Source organism: Oncorhynchus gorbuscha, linkage group LG24 (assembly GCF_021184085.1).
Source record: "Oncorhynchus gorbuscha isolate QuinsamMale2020 ecotype Even-year linkage group LG24, OgorEven_v1.0, whole genome shotgun sequence".
Taxonomy (NCBI): Eukaryota; Metazoa; Chordata; class Actinopteri; order Salmoniformes; family Salmonidae; genus Oncorhynchus; species Oncorhynchus gorbuscha.
The window spans coordinates 60,031,474-60,048,118 of record NC_060196.1 but is presented as its reverse complement, the minus strand read 5'-3'; positions in this window follow the sequence as shown (position 1 = coordinate 60,048,118).

The window sequence follows — 16,645 nt, the reverse complement described above, 5'->3', positions numbered from 1 at the left end:
GAAAATGTTGACTCTATAGTGCACTCTGTGATAAAAGCAACACATTTGGCACAGAGGAAGATCTATATACGTTTCTATCTATGCAATGCATAGTTCTGAGATATTGAACATCATCGTTTTCACATCCCAGATCTCAGAAGTATTTTATATTTTTTTCTAAACCAGGTCCTCAACTAAAGTGGAGAGGATCGTAAATCCTAAGACATTTTTTATTTTTTATTTTATGGGGTGCAATCACAGAATCAACCTTATGGCTCTGAAATGTCAACCTGGGTTCAACCGTAAGGTTCTGTCTGATACTTCTGAAATAGACATGTCCCGTTTTCAAGTAGCTATAGAATAACACATTTTTTCCAAGATAGAGACAGAACACATCACCCGAACAACAATTGAAGAAATGTATTACGATCATCTGACACATTACTGTCAATACTGAACAACGATGTGACATCATCATTGGCTTTAAGATTCCCGACAACGTTGTTTTTTATATTGTTCTTGTGTCATTATTAGACGCGTGCTGATTGGTCCATATGTATTTGTTCAGGCTTGTCGTTGGATTGAAGATAAAACCTTACAGTGCCACGTTCAAATGGGTTTATGCAGATAGAACGTTCTAGTTAAAAAAAAAATTAAAATAAACTTTTTTCAAAAATCTAACTTCACAGACATACAGTATGAGTTTGATAAAGGTGAAGCCATAGTTTCTTTAGGTCAACGTTTTATGTGTTTTTATTTTATTCTCCCTTTAAAAACACTCAAACAAATCAATCAATGATTCTGTTTTTCCTTCTAAATGAATGCAAAAGGAAGTATGTGGCCATTGGAAAAGGCCATAATCACCATTTTATATTAATCAAATCAAATGTATTTATAAAGCCTTTCTTACATCAGCTGATGACACAAAGTGCTGTACAGAAACCCAGCCTAAAACCCCCAACCAGCAAGCAATTCAGATGTAGAAGCACGATGGCTAGGAAAAACTACCTAGAAAGGGCCGGAACTTAGGAAGAAACCTAAAGAGGAACCAGGCTCTGAGGGGTGGCCAGTCCTCTTCCTGCTGTGACGGGTGGAGATTATAAGAGTACATTGCCATTATGGCCAGATTGTTCTTGAAGATGTTTAAATGTTCATAGATGACCATCAGGGATGTAGAAGGTGTTACAGGTCAGTTCCTCAGGAGTAAATGTCAGTTTTATTTTGTATTTATTTTTTATTTCACCTTTATTTAACCAGGTAGGCTAGTTGAGAACAAGTTCTCATTTGCAACTGCGACCTGGCCAAGATAAAGCATAGCAGTGTGAACAGACAACACAGAGTTACACATGGAGTAAACAATTAACAAGTCAATAACACAGTAGAAAAAAAGGGGGAGTCTATATACAATGTGTGCAAAAGACATGAGGAGGTAGGCGAATAATTACAATTTTGCAGATTAACACTGGAGTGATAAATGATCAGATGGTCATGTACAGGTAGAGATATTGGTGTGCAAAAGCGCAGAAAAATAAATAAATAAAAACAGTATGGGAATGAGGTAGGTGAAAATGGGTGGGCTATTTACCAATAGACTATGTACAGCTGCAGCGATCGGTTAGCTGCTCAGATAGCTGATGTTTGAAGTTGGTGAGGGAGATAAAAGTCTCCAACTTCAGCGATTTTTGCAGTTCGTTCCAGTCACAGGCAGCAGAGTACTGGAACGAAAGGCGGCCAAATGAGGTGTTGGCTTTAGGGATGATCAGTGACATACATCTGCTGGAGCGCGTGCTACGGATGGGTGTTGCCATCGTGACCAGTGAACTGAGATAAGGCGGAGCTTTACCTAGCATTGACTTGTAGATGACCTGGAGCCAGTGGGTCTGGCGACGAATATGTAGCGAGGGCCAGCCGACTAGAGCATACAAGTCGCAGTGGTGGGTGGTATAAGGTGCTTTAGTGACAAAACGGATGGCACTGTGATGGACTGCATCCAGTTTGCAGAGTAGAGTGTTGGAAGCCATTTTGTAGATGACATCGCCAAAGTCGAGGATCGGTCGGATAGTCAGTTTTACTAGGGTAAGCTTGGCGGCGTGAGTGAAGGAGGCTTTGTTGCGGAATAGAAAGCTGACTTTTGGCTAGAAGGTCGGCATCCCGGAGTTGCCTCTTCACTGTTGCGACTGGTGTTTTGTGGGTACTATTTAATGAAGCTGCCAGATGGACTTGTGAAGTGTCTGTTTCTCAAACTAGACACTCTAATGTACTTGTCCTCTTGCTCAGTTGTGCACCGGGGCCTCGCCCTTTCTATTCTGGTTAGAGCCAGTTTGTGCTGTTCTGTGAAGGAAGTAGTACACAGCGTTGAACGAGATCTTCAGTTTCCTGGCAATTTCTCGCATGGAATAGCCTTCATTTTTCAGAACAAGAATAGACTGATGAGTTTCTGAGAAAACGTATTTATTTCTGGCCATTTTGAGCCTGTAATAGAACCCACAAATGCTGACGCTCCAGATGCTCAACTAGTCTAAAGAAGGACAATTTTATTGCTTCTTTAATCAGAACAACAGTTTTCAGCTGAGCTAACATAGTTGCAAAAGGGTTTTCTAATGATCAATGAACCTTTTAAAATGATTAACATGGATTAGCTAACACAACGTGCCATTGGAACACAGGAGTGTTGCTGATAATGGACCTCTTTATAACTATGTAGATATTCCATTAAAAAAATCTGCCATTTCCAGCTACAATAGTAATTTACATTAACAATGTCTACACTGTATTTCTGATCAATTGTATATTATTTTAATGGACTAAAACTGTGCTTTTGAAAAAAAAATAAGGACTCCAAACTTTTCAACGGTGGTGTACGTGAGTGCCTCGGGTCAGTAGTCAGTTAGGCAGGTTACCGTAGAGTTCTTGAGCACAGGGACTATGATGGTCTGCTTGAAGCAGACAGGGAGAGGTTGAAAATGTCAGTGAAGACATTTGCCAGTTGGTTAACGCATGCCTTAAATTCACACTGTACAACAGATAAGACAGATAATTACACCAGATATAACAGACTGACCCCTCTGGCAAATAGACTATTGCAGCATAGATACTGGAGGCTGATAATGGGGGTGAGTTGGAGAACACTGTGGCCCTGTCCAACAATACCCCCGGACAGGGCCAACCAGGCAGGATATAACCCCACCCACTCTGCAAAAGCACTGCCCCCCCCCCACTAGAGGGACATCAACAGACCTCCAACTTACTACCCTGAGACAAGGCTGAGTATAGCCCACGAAGATATACTCTACCACACATACCCGAGCATATCTCTGGAATGTACAGGAAATACGCTGTAACTATAAGAGTCAAGATTGTGAAGAATTAAATTTATAAAGAGATACAAAAATATAACTGCTCACACCTCATCAACAACATTTTCTAATTCAACCAACAGCATTTGATGCAACTGAACTGGGATTTTTCCCCTCAAGATTTTCCTGACTAGAGCTTTGAATAGCAGATGGGCAAATGGTTTGGCTTTGCTTTGCATGCGAGGCTACCAGTGCAAATGACCATGCTAATGACAATGTCCTGCTGTCTGTTTGAGGAGACTGCTGAGCCTTCTGTGACCTCCTGCTGACGTTCTGTGTTTAGCTTACAGCTAGCTATCTATTTCTGAGGACATTTATCTGTCACAGTGTCCTGTCTCTGTGTTTCATGATACTCACTTGCTACAAACAGAAAGTACCAGCAATTTCTGAAGAGATTGATATTGATGATTAGAGACAAATGTTTCACAGAGACAAATATTTGAATTTAACCCAGGCAAGCCAGTTAAGAACAAGCCAGTTGATCCAGCCCAACACCCTCGGATGCCTGCCGAGAGAGAGCTAGAGGGACCGCGAGAGAGACCACGAGAGAGAGCGAGAGAGAGAGAGCGAGAGAGAGAGCGCGAGAGAGAGAGAGAGAGAGAGAGAGAGAGAGCGAGAGAGAGAGAGCGAGAGAGAGAGTGAGAGAGCACGAGAGAGCGAGAGAGAGCTAGATCCTCCTGAAGTATTTTGAGTTTATTGCTTTCATATATTCACTCTGTTTCTCAATATGCGCTCTACCGTGCTTACACTACTGCGCTCTACACTACCCCGCTCCACACTACCACGCTCTACACTACCATGCAAGTGAATTCTTGCATGTTTTCTTGAGTACTTTATTGCCAGGACAAGAGTGTGGAGAACTCATAAAACGTGACATTAGAGAAGCCCTCCTCCTACTGTATTACCTCACGCTGCACCTCCTCCTACAGTATTACCTCACGCTGCACCTCCCCTACTGTATTACCTCACACTGCACCTCCCCTACTGCATTACCTCACACTGCATCTCCCCTACTGTATTACCTCACGCTGCACCTCCCCCTACTGCATTACCTCACGCTGCTCCTCCCCCTACTGTATTACCTCACGCTGCTCCTCCCCCTACTGTATTACCTCACACTGCATCTCCCCTACTGTATTACCTCACGCTGCACCTCCCCTACTGTATTACCTCACGCTGCACCTCCCCTACTGCATTACCTCACGCTGCTCCTCCCCCTACTGTATTACCTCACACTGCATCTCCCCTACTGTATTACCTCACACTGCCCTAATTAGGCATCTAATGTGATGTCAATGGGCAACATTTAAATCAGCTCAAATAATGGCACTATTGATTTCAAGAAAAAAAGTTTTTTTTAAAGTGGTTATGTAAAATTTGTGTGAATACTTTTTCGTTTAAGCTTGCGTGGATTACACGTTGGAGAAGGGCCCTCCGTTCACCGTTTTTGCATACTATGATTAGCACTGGTACGCCGACTCTCCTGTTCTCCAGTTTGCGTGGCCAGAACATGGTAGTATGCTCAGTTGTTTCAAATGAGATATCTTCGAGGAGGGAAGGTTTTCGAGAGGAATAATAACTATTGGTTTTAACAAAAAAAAAAAAGATTTTCAGTAGGCTTTTAAAATAACATCCTTGACCTGAACTCGATCCATCCAGACCAACAGAAGTGTTCAGCAGGTAGGGTTTAGGGTTCGAGTTCAGATAACACTTAAAGTGAATCCGAAATATCACTGTATTTCCAATAGGTCAAAAGAAGAACACTATAATAGGGTGCCATTTTGGATGCACTCTAAAACTTGACCTTCTTTTGACAAGTATTTTGACAAAGTTTCCATGCCACTTGTCTTTCACCTCTCCCTGACCCTGTCGCCACAGAAAGGTCCAGCCACTCACATCAGCCGTGGAACCACTGTTATCCAAACAGACAGCTCCTCTGTCACCATTATGTAAATGACTTGTGTTCCCTCTGAAATACTGCGACTCCTCCATCTGTTCGTCCAGAGAGAGTGGGTGGGGGGTGTGGGGGAGAGGGAGCGAGGGGGAGAGAGCAATGGGGAGAGAGAGAGAAAGAGAGACAGAGACAGAGAGAGAGAGGGGGAGAGGGAGAGACAGGGGGAGTGGGAGAGTGAGATGGGGAGAGAGAGAAAGGGGGAGAGAAAGAGAGAGAGTCAGAGGGGGGAGAGGGAGAGCGAGATGGGGAGAGAGAGAGAGACAGAGAGAGAGAGACAGAGAGAGAGAGAGAGAGAGAGAGAGAGAGAGAGAGAGAGAGAGAGAGAGAGAGAGAGAGAGAGAGAGAGAGAGAGAGAGTTTTCTGCAGACCACCTCTAAAAGCAGGGTATGTTAGTAGGTAGGGTATGTTAGTTTTATGGTAGACCACCTCTAAAAGCAGGGTATGTTAGTAGGTAGGGTATGTTAGTAGGGTATGGGGTATGGTAGTAGGGTGCGTTAGTAGGGTGCGTTAGTAGGGTATGTTAGCAGGGTGTGTTATCAGGGTGTGTTAGCAGGGTATGTTAGTAGGGTATGTGGGTATGTTAGTAGAAGTATGGGGTATGTTAGTAGAGTATGTTAGCAGGGTGTGTTAGCAGGGTGTGTTAGCAGGGTATGTTAGTAGGGTGTGTTAGCAGGGTGTGTTAGAAGGGTATGTTAGTAGGGTATGGGGTATGTTAGCAGGGTGTGTTAGTAGGGTATGGGTTATGGTAGTAGGGTGTGTTAGTAGGGTATGGGGTAAGGTATGTTAGTAGGGTAGTAGGGTATGGGGTATAGTAGTAGGTACCAGGCACACCGGTTTGTGTCAAGAACTGCAACGCTGCTGGGTTTTCCAAGCTCATCATTTTCCCATCTGTATCAAGAATGGATCACCACACAAAGCACAACTTGATCCAACTGTGAGAAGCACTGGAGTCAACATGGACCAGCATCCCTGTGGAACTCTGCACACCTTGTAGTGTCCATGCCCTGATGACTTTAGATTGTTCTTAGTGCAAAAGGTGTAAGTCCAGACCCTTTACAGTGATGACAGTAATAATATGTCCTATACCCAGGTCTGTACAGATGAACTCTAGGCCTTGTTCCGTACTGTTGACAGCAGACCCATGTTCATTGTACTGTGTAACCTACCTCTGCCAGCTCCACTCCACTCCACTCCTGGCCACGAGGCTGTCTAATAGAGATTAATGTCTCCTGACTCCTGGCTCTGCTCTGTGCTGTGCAGGGACTGACCGGCCACTCCTTGAGCGTGAAATGCACTTCTCCTTGCCTGGCTGGCTGGGGTGTGTGTGTGTGTTTTATATATGTGTGTTTATATACAGTGCCTTGCGAAAGTATTCGGCCCCCTTGAACTTTGCGACCTTTTGCCACATTTCAGGCTTCAAACATAAAGATATAAAACTGTATTTATTTGTGAAGAATCAACAACAAATGGGACACAATCATGAAGTGGAACGACATTTATTGGATATTTCAAACTTTTTTAACAAAACAAAAACTGAAAAATTGGGCGTGCAAAATTATTCAGCCCCCTTACGTTAATACTTTGTAGCGCCACCTTTTGCTGCGATTACAGCTGTAAGTCGCTTGGGGTATGTCTCTATCAGTTTTGCACATCGAGAGACTGAAATTTTTTCCCATTCCTCCTTGCAAAACAGCTCGAGCTCAGTGAGGTTGGATGGGGAGCATTTGTGAACAGCAGTTTTAAGTTCTTTCCACAGATTCTCGATTAGATTCAGGCCTGGACTTTGACTTGGCCATTCTAACACCTGGATATGTTTATTTTTGAACCATTCCATTGTAGATTTTGCTTTATGTTTTGGATCATTGTCTTGTTGGAAGACAAATCTCCATCCCAGTCTCAGGTCTTTTGCAGACTCCATCAGGTTTTCTTCCAGAATGGTCCTGTATTTGGCTCCATCCATCTTCCCATCAATTTTAACCATCTTCCCTGTCCCTGCTGAAGAAAAGCAGGCCCAAACCATGATGCTGCCACCACCATGTTTGACAGTGGGGATGGTGTGTTCAGGGTGATGAGCTGTGTTGCTTTTACGCCAAACATAATGTTTTGCATTGTTGCCAAAAAATTCAATTTTGGTTTCATCTGACCAGAGCACCTTCTTCCACATGTTTGGTGTGTCTCCCAGGTGTCTTGTGGCAAACTGTAAACAACAATTTTTATAGATATCGTTAAGAAATGGCTTTCTTCTTGCCACTCTTCCATAAAGGCCAGATTTGTGTAATATACGACTGATTGTTGTTGTATGGACAGAGTCTCCCACCTCAGCTGTAGATCTCTGCAGTTCATCCAGAGTGATCATGGGCCTCTTGGCTGCATCTCTGATCAGTCTTCTCCTTGTATGAGCTGAAAGTTTAGAGGGACGGCCAGGTCTTGGTAGATTTGCAGTGGTCTGATACTCCTTCCATTTCAATATTATCACTTGCACAGTGCTCCTTGGGATGTTTAAAGCTTGGGAAATCTTTTTGTATCCAAATCCGGCTTTAAACTTCTTCACAACAGTATCTCAGACCTGCCTGGTGTGTTCCTTGTTCTTCATGCGCTTTTAACGGACCTCTGAGACTATCACAGTGCAGGTGCATTTATACGGAGACTTGATTACACACAATTGGATTGTATTTATCATCATTAGTCATTTAGGTCAACATTGGATCATTCAGAGATCCTCACTGAACTTCTGGAGAGAGTTTGCTGCACTGAAAGTAAAGGGGCTGAATAATTTTGCACGCCCAATTTTTCAGTTTTTGATTTGTTAAAAAAGTTTCAAATATCCAATATATATATATATATATATGTGTGTGTGTGTGTGTGTGTGTGTGTGTGTGTGTGTGTGTGTGTGTGTGTGTGTGTGTGTGTGTGTGTGTGTGTGTGTGTGTGTGTGTGTGTGTGTGTGTGTGTGTGTGTGTGTGTGTGTGTGTGTGTGTGTGTGTGTGTGTGTGTGTATCTTATGCGTGCGTGTTAGAAGAGCGCTAGAGAGACAGAGGGAGAGAGAGAGACAGAGGGAGAAAGATAAATCGAATGAGAGAGAAATACAAAGAGAGAGACAGAGAGACAGAAAGAGAAAGACAGAGAGAGAGAGAGAGAGAGAGAGAGAGAGAGAGAGAGAGAGAGAGAGAGAGAGAGAAATGAAATATTGTTTCTGTGTTAAACTCTTTGCCAGCTCTGTCAGCCCTACAGTTGCATAGAGATCTAAATTCAGAGGGGCCTCTGAGCTGAACTTCCAGGAAGTTGCTCACTCTCTCCCTCCTTCTACCCTCGTTCACTCCCTCTCTCCATCATTCTACCCTCGTTCACTCCCTCTCTCCCTCATTCTACCCTCCTTCACTCCCTCTCTCCCTCATTCTACCCTCGTTCACTCACTCTCTCCCTCATTCTACCCTCGTTCACTCCCTCTCTCCCTCATTCTACCCTCGTTCACTCACTCTCTCCCTCATTCTACCCTCGTTCACTCCCTCTCTCCCTCATTCTACCCTCGTTCACTCACCCCCTCCCTCCTTCTATGCTAGTTCACTCCCTCCTTCCACCCTCATTCATTCCCTCTTTCTGACCCTCGATCACACCCCCTGCACACATCTCATATCCATATTTGCCCCATGTGGCAGGATTGGGGTCAGTTGTGTTTCTAATTCCACTGTCAAATGAAGTGGTGTTCTTATCACATTCAGTAACTGACAACCTAGTCCCTATGAAGTGCACTGCATTAGACCAGAGCTCAAATGGTTTCTGGTCAAAAGTAGTGCACTTCATAGGAAGTCTGCATCTGTTACAACACTGTTTATTACTGATTGTGCTGAGAGAAACTCGTTCCAGAAACTCAACTGACCCCAATTCTTCCACATGGTTAAAACATGGAAAAGAGATGTCAAAATAGATGTATATAATAACATGGTGGTAGATGTATAGAATAACATGGTGGTAGATGTATAGAATAACATGGTGGTAGATGTATAGAATAACATGGTGGTAGATGTATAGAATAACATGGTGGTAGATGTATAGAATAACATGGTGGTAGATGATAGAATAACATGGTGGTAGATGTATTGAATAACATGGTGGTAGATGTATAGAATAACATGGTGGTAGATGTATAGAATAACATGGTGGTAGATGTATAGAATAACATGGTGGTAGATGTATTGAATAACATGGTGGTATGGAATAACATGGTGTAGATGTATAGAATAACATTGAATAACATGGTGGTAGATGTATATAATAACATGGTGGTAGATGAATAGAATAACATGGTGGTAGATGTATTGAATAACATGGTGGTAGATGTATAGAATAACATGGTGGTAGATGTATAGAATAACATGGTGGTAGATGTATAGAATAACATGGTGGTAGATGTATAGAATAACATGGTGGTAGATGTATATAATAACATGGTGGTAGATGTATATAATAACATGGTGGTAGATGTATAGAATAACATGGTGGTAGATGTATATAATAACATGGTGGTAGATGTATTGAATAACATGGTGGTAGATGAATAGAATAACATGGTGGTAGATGAATATAACATGGTAATAACATGGTGGTAGATGTATATAATAACATGGTGGTAGATGTATATAATAACATGGTGGTAGATGTATTGAATAACATGGTGGTAGATGAATAGAATAACATGGTGGTAGATGTATTGAATAACATGGTGGTAGATGTATATAATAACATGGTGGTAGATGTATTGAATAACATGGTGGTAGATGTATTGAATAACATGGTGGTAGATGTATATAATAACATGGTGGTAGATGTATTGAATAACATGGTGGTAGATGTATATAATAACATGGTGGTAGATGTATATAATAACATGGTGGTAGATGTATTGAATAACATGGTGGTAGATGAATAGAATAACATGGTGGTAGATGTATTGAATAACATGGTGGTAGATGTAGAATAACATGGTGGTAGATGTGGTGGTAGATGTAAGAATAACATGGTGGTAGATGTATATAATAACATGGTGGTAGATGTATTGAATAACATGGTGGTATAGATTAACATGACAGGTAGATTTGAGTAATATATTTAAAAAAAATGCAGATCAAAATTCACATAGATATGTTAGTTCTAGATCTGTTAATCTCATTGAAAGCAAGTCTTAGGAACGGTAGATCTGTTTAATATGCATTACTTCTATGCTTCCCGTTTTTAAATTGAACTTTCGGTTTTGTACATCAGATTCAAACAGCTGAAAATACAATATGTTTGTTTCTGGTTTAGATGCGGCATTAATTCTCCACGCTGTACTTGCTTTGCTTTGTCACGTAAACGCGCCCACTCGCCCCTTCCATAATTCGTACACTGATTTTATTCTCCAATAACCATACATATTGTGCCGAAGGAAATTAATATGGTTTCACTGCATGACTATGATAAAATCAGACTCTGAACCATCTGGAGTTACAGCATCTCTGACCACAAAACAATAACTGATCATTAACCAAAAATAATTTCCCCAAAATAATACTACAATGGGAAGAGATGTAATTATATTTGACTGTTTCATAAAGTGATAATGTTACCCATCTCTCACGTGTTTAAAAAAATAAAAAATAAAAATAGTGAAAGTATATAAATTGTTTTGATATATAAATAGAGACGTTTGTTCAGGAGATTGAAAGCTTTTAAACTCCACAAAACCTCTCAGAAGCCGATGTTCAATCAGCTGTTTGTGTCGGAAGCTGTAACAGCTTCACAGAGACCATTATCCGGCTATTGAGGATTCCTTTAACTCCACATGTTTGTGCTTTGAAAGCAAGCATTTTCAACTTTTTACTACGTCGTCATAAGGAATAGAAAGTATATTACTGGTAGTCCAACCAAGGAGCAGTAATTGAGGAACCACCTGCAAAATATGGAAATATTCATATATTCATATATTCATATATATTCCTTATTACAGTGTAATTACACTGTGACATGTATTATAGTTAATTGTAACAACTCATAGTAACAACAATATGTGCCTGGTAGTAAGTGCAGTTTGTAATTAAAGAAGAGTAACAAATAATGGTTATTAACATGCCTGTTACAAATGGGAAGGTTTCCTCTAAATTCACCAACTTAAGTGTTTTACTTCTCAGCTGCATCCAATTCATTACCAACTGTGACAAAGGTAGGGATCCTATGTGGGATGCACTTGGTGTCTGAGAGATTATAGCCTGTGCTCAATAGTCTCTAACTAGTTAACCCTATAAAGGTCGATGTCCATGCCCCAGCGGAAATCTAATTAGCATAATAAAAACAACTCTTGTAAAGTTCTGTCAGTTGAAGCTAGAGATATCAGTTTTTTTATTGCATTGGGTGCATCTCAGTCTGCATGGGTTTTTGCATTGAATGTGTCTCAATCCACCACATCTGCCTAAATCGCACAATCCTCATCTGCAGTGAAAAGTGTCAGAGCTACAGCGATGTTTATCAGACCAGGAGAGATCCCATCTACCGTGGAAGGTGTCAGAGCTAGGAGCAGTGTTTATCAGACCAGGAGAGATCCCATCTCAGGTAGAAGGTGTCAGAGCTAGGAGCAGTGTTTATCAGACCAGGAGAGATTCCATCTACCGTCGAAGGTGTCAGAGCTAGGAGCAGTCTTTGTCAGACCAGGAGAGATTCCATCTATAGTGGAAGGTATCAGAGCTAGGAGCAGTGTTTGTCAGACCAGGAGAGATTATATCTATAGTGGAAGGTTTCAGAGCTACAGCAATGTTTGTCAGACCAGGAGAGATCTGCGGTGAAAGGTGACAATAAAAAAAATACTAAAAAAAATAAAAATATGCTTCTTTACGTTACGGTACTTTAGCTTTAGCCACTTCCAATAGCGGCTGTGCTTACGAGAAAGAAACATACGAAGACAGAGTTGTTGATTTCCATTGTTACTTGTAATGTTAAAAAGGGGAGGAAAAAATAAATTAGCTATCTAGGCTACTCACCGTTCTATAGGCTACAGATATGAGCTGCCATTAGAATAGTTATTTTCATGCTATATCCCATTAATCACATGATTAATCTAACAATGTAAGATGAAGTAATCTTTATTATTTTGTAAGAAACGTACCAAATGTTGCAGTACAGTTTACTAAAATAGAAGCTGATCTATTGTTTGTAGGTACTGTATTTTCGCTTGGTAATGAGTAGCAGGCCTAAGTAATTATATAGAACGAGCTGAATCCTGTGCAACAACTAGTAATTCCATTGTACTTAAGTGCATATTAAATGTGCTATGGTGTGCTAGTGTATTTGTTCTCCCACTTGGCTGGCGCTTCCGGAAACTTGAAAAATGAGGGCCAGGTTGTCTGGATGGGTAATGTACTGTATAAGTACACCTTAGTTGCAAGTTACTTAGTTGTAAATGAGAACTTGTTCTCAACCAGCCTACGTGGTTAAATAAAGGTGAAATAAATAAATAAATAACAAAGTAAGTACCCCCACAAAATACAATTCATTTTAACTAGCTAAATCCTGTGTAACAAATAGTAATTACATTGTACATAGGCAAACATTACATGTACTAATGCTTTGAAATAGTGTCTTATTCCTCATCTGAGATGACACTCGTATTAAATATGTTTTCGCAAGATCAACCAAGTTAACCTAGATGGTACGCTAGCATGTGCTAGCATCAACGTTGGCTGGACACCGCACCTTCACAGTTAAGTAATTAGACTGTTGACACCTTAGGGAAGCCACAGAAACAGGAATCTGGTTGATATCCCTTTCAATGGGCAATAGGGATGCATAGAAAGACAGGGGTTTCAAAATAAGAGTCACTTCCTGATTGGATTTTTCAGTTCTGTTTTTTCAGTTCTGTTATACTCACAGACAATATATTTACAGTTTTGGAAACTTTAGAGTGTTTTCTATCCTAAGCTGTCAATTATATGCATATTCTAGCATCTAGAAATAGGCGGTTTACTTTGGAAACGTTATTTTTCCTAAAATAAATATAGTGCCCCCTAGCTTCAAGAGGTTATTAAGTAATTAAAGCCCATTGAGGCTGTAATCTCTCAGACACCCAGTGAATCCACAAGGGATCCCAACCTTTGTCACAGTTGTTAATTTATCTGATGCCGCTATGAAGAAATGAAACACTGTGTCGGTGAATTTAGTGGAAACCTGCCCATTTGCAACAAGCATGGTAACAAGCATTCGATGTTATACTTCTGTAATTACAGACCGCAATTACTACCAGGTACATGTTGTTATTACATTGTAACTATGAGTCGTTACAGTTAACTACACTACATGTTAGTGTAATTGCACATGTAATTACACTGTAATAAAAGCCCCTTAACTTCTTGTGTCGTGCCAACCCGGATCCGGGATCATGACTACAGCCTCAAGCCCATTACCATAACACAACGTTAACTATTCATGAAAATCGCAAATGAAATGAAATCAATATGCTAGCTCTCAAGCTTAGCCTTTTGTTAACAACAGTGTCATCTCAGAAAAAATATGCTTCTCAACCATAGCAAACTAGCATTTAGCATTTAGCTTTAGCATTTAGCATTTAGCATTTAGCATTTAGCGTTAGCATTAGCAGGCAACATTTTCACAAAAACCAGCAAAAACATTCAATAAATCATTTACCTTTGAAGAACTTCGGATGTTTTCAATGAGGAGACTCTCAGTAAGATAGCAAATGTTCAGTTTTCCTGAAAGATTATTTGTGCTGGAGAACTCGGTCCGTTTTCTGCGTCATGTTTGGCTACCAAAAAAAAATAAAAAATTAATTCATCCAAACGCCAAACTTTCTTCCACATTAACTCCATAATATCGACTGAAACATGGTAAACGTTGTTTAGCATCAATCCTCAAGGTGTTTTTCACATATCTCTTCATGAATGGTGGAACAAACTCCCTCACGACGCCAGGACAGTGGAGTCAATCACCACCTTCCGGAGACACCTGAAACCCCACCTCTTTAAGGAATACCTAGGATAGGATAAGTAATCCCTCTCACCCCCCTTAAGTTTTAGATGCACTATTGTAAAGTGACTGTTCCACTGGATGTCATAAGGTGAATGCACCAATTTGTAAGTCGCTCTGGATAAGAGCGTCTGCTAAATGACTTAAATGTAAATGTAATGATATATCATTCCTGGAAGTCTCCTCTCTGTCTCAATCACATGGATGAATGCGAGCAGCTTGAAGATTGCGCAACAATTTCAACAAAGGACACCGGGCGGACCCCTGGTAAATGTAGTCTCTTATGGCCAATCTTCCAATGATATGCCTACAAATACGTCACAATGCTGCAGACAACTTGGAGACACGATAGAAAGGGCAGGCTCATTCGTGGTGCTTTTACAGCCATATAAGGAGACAATGAAAAACAGATCGTTTCACCTGTTGCATCAGTTCTGGGGCACTCACAGATCATATCTTTGCAGTTTTGGAAACGTCAGAGTGTTTTCTTTCCAAAGCTGCCAATTATATGCATAGTCAAGCATCTTTTCGTGACAAAATATTGCGCTTAAAACGGGCACGTTTTTTTTATTCAATAATGACATAGCGACCCCCATAGGTTGAAGAGGTTAAAAGGAAGGGTTAGTGAAAATGCTTATTTTACATCAAATTACTCTCTCTGTGACCCCTGACTCTCTATGTGACCCCTGACACTCTATGTGACCCCTGACTCTCTTTGTGATCCCTGACTCTCTGTGACCCCTGAATCTCTCTGTGACCCCTGACTCTCTCTGTGACCCCTGCCTCTCTCTGTGACCCCTGCCTCTCTCTGTGACCCCTGCCTCTCTCTGTGACCCCTGACTCTCTCTGTGACCCCTGACTCTCTGTGACCCCTGACTCTCTGTGACCCCTGACTCTCTCTGTGACCCCTGACTCTCTCTGTGACGCCTGACTCTCTATGGTGACCCCTGACTCTCTATGGTGACCCCTGACTCTCTATGGTGACCCCTGACTCTCTATGGTGACCCCTGACTCTCTATGGTGACCCCTGACTCTCTATGGTGACCCCTGACTCTCTATGGTGACCCCTGACTCTCTATGGTGACCCCTGACTCACTTTGTGACTCTTTGGTCTTCACACTGAGCTGCCTGTCCCCTCCAGCAGCACTGGCAGGGAACCAGAGAAACAAACATTCTGATATTTACAGAGCAGACAGGGAACCAGAGAAACAAACGCTCTGACCGTTGTGGAAAAATTACCCAATCTTCATACTTGAGTAAAAGTAAAGATACCTTTATTAGAAAATGACTCAAGTAAAAGTGAAAGTGAGTAAAAGTCTAAAAGTATTTGGTTTTAAATATACTTAAGTATCAAAAGTAAAAGTATAAGTCATTCCAAATTCCAAACCAGTCAGCCCAATATATATATATATTTTAATTTAAGGATAGCGAAGGGCACACTCAGACATAATTGACAAACAAAGCATTTGTGTTTAGTGAGTCCTCCAGATCAGATGCAGTAGGGATGACCAGGGATGTTCTCTGTTTAGTGAGTCCTCCAGATCAGATGCACTAGGGATGACCAGGGATGTTCTCTGTTTAGTGAGTCTGCCAGATCAGAGGCAGTAGGGATGACCAGGGATGTTCTCTGTTTAGTGAGTCCTCCAGATCAGAGGCAGTAGGGATGACCAGGATGTTCTCTGTTTAGTGAGTCCTCCAGATCAGAGACAGTAGGGATGACCAGGATGTTCTCTGTTTAGTGAGTCCTCCAGATCAGAGACAGTAGGGATGACCAGGATGTTCTCTGTTTAGTGAGTCTGCCAGATCAGATGCTGTAGGGATGACCAGGGATGTTCTCTGTTTAGTGAGTCCTCCAGATCAGAGGCACTAGGGATGACCAGGATGTTCTCTGTTTAGTGAGTCCTCCAGATCAGAGACAGTAGGGATGACCAGGATGTTCTCTGTTTAGTGAGTCCTCCAGATCAGAGGCAGAGGGATGACAGGGATGTTCTCTGTTTAGTGAGTCCTCCAGATCAGGATGACCAGGGATGTTCTCTGTTTAGTGAGTCTGCCAGATCAGAGCTGTAGGGATGACCAGGGATGTTCTCTGTTTAGTGAGTCCTCCAGATCAGAGGCACTAGGGATGACCAGGATGTTCTCTGTTTAGTGAGTCCTCCAGATCAGAGACAGTAGGGATGACCAGGATGTTCTCTGTTTAGTGAGTCCTCCAGATCAGAGGCAGTAGGGATGACCAGGGATGTTCTCTGTTTAGTGAGTCCTCCAGATCAGAGGCAGTAGGGATGACCAGGGATGTTCTCTGTTTAGTGAGTCCTCCAGATCAGAGGCAGTAGGGATGACCAGGGATGTTCTC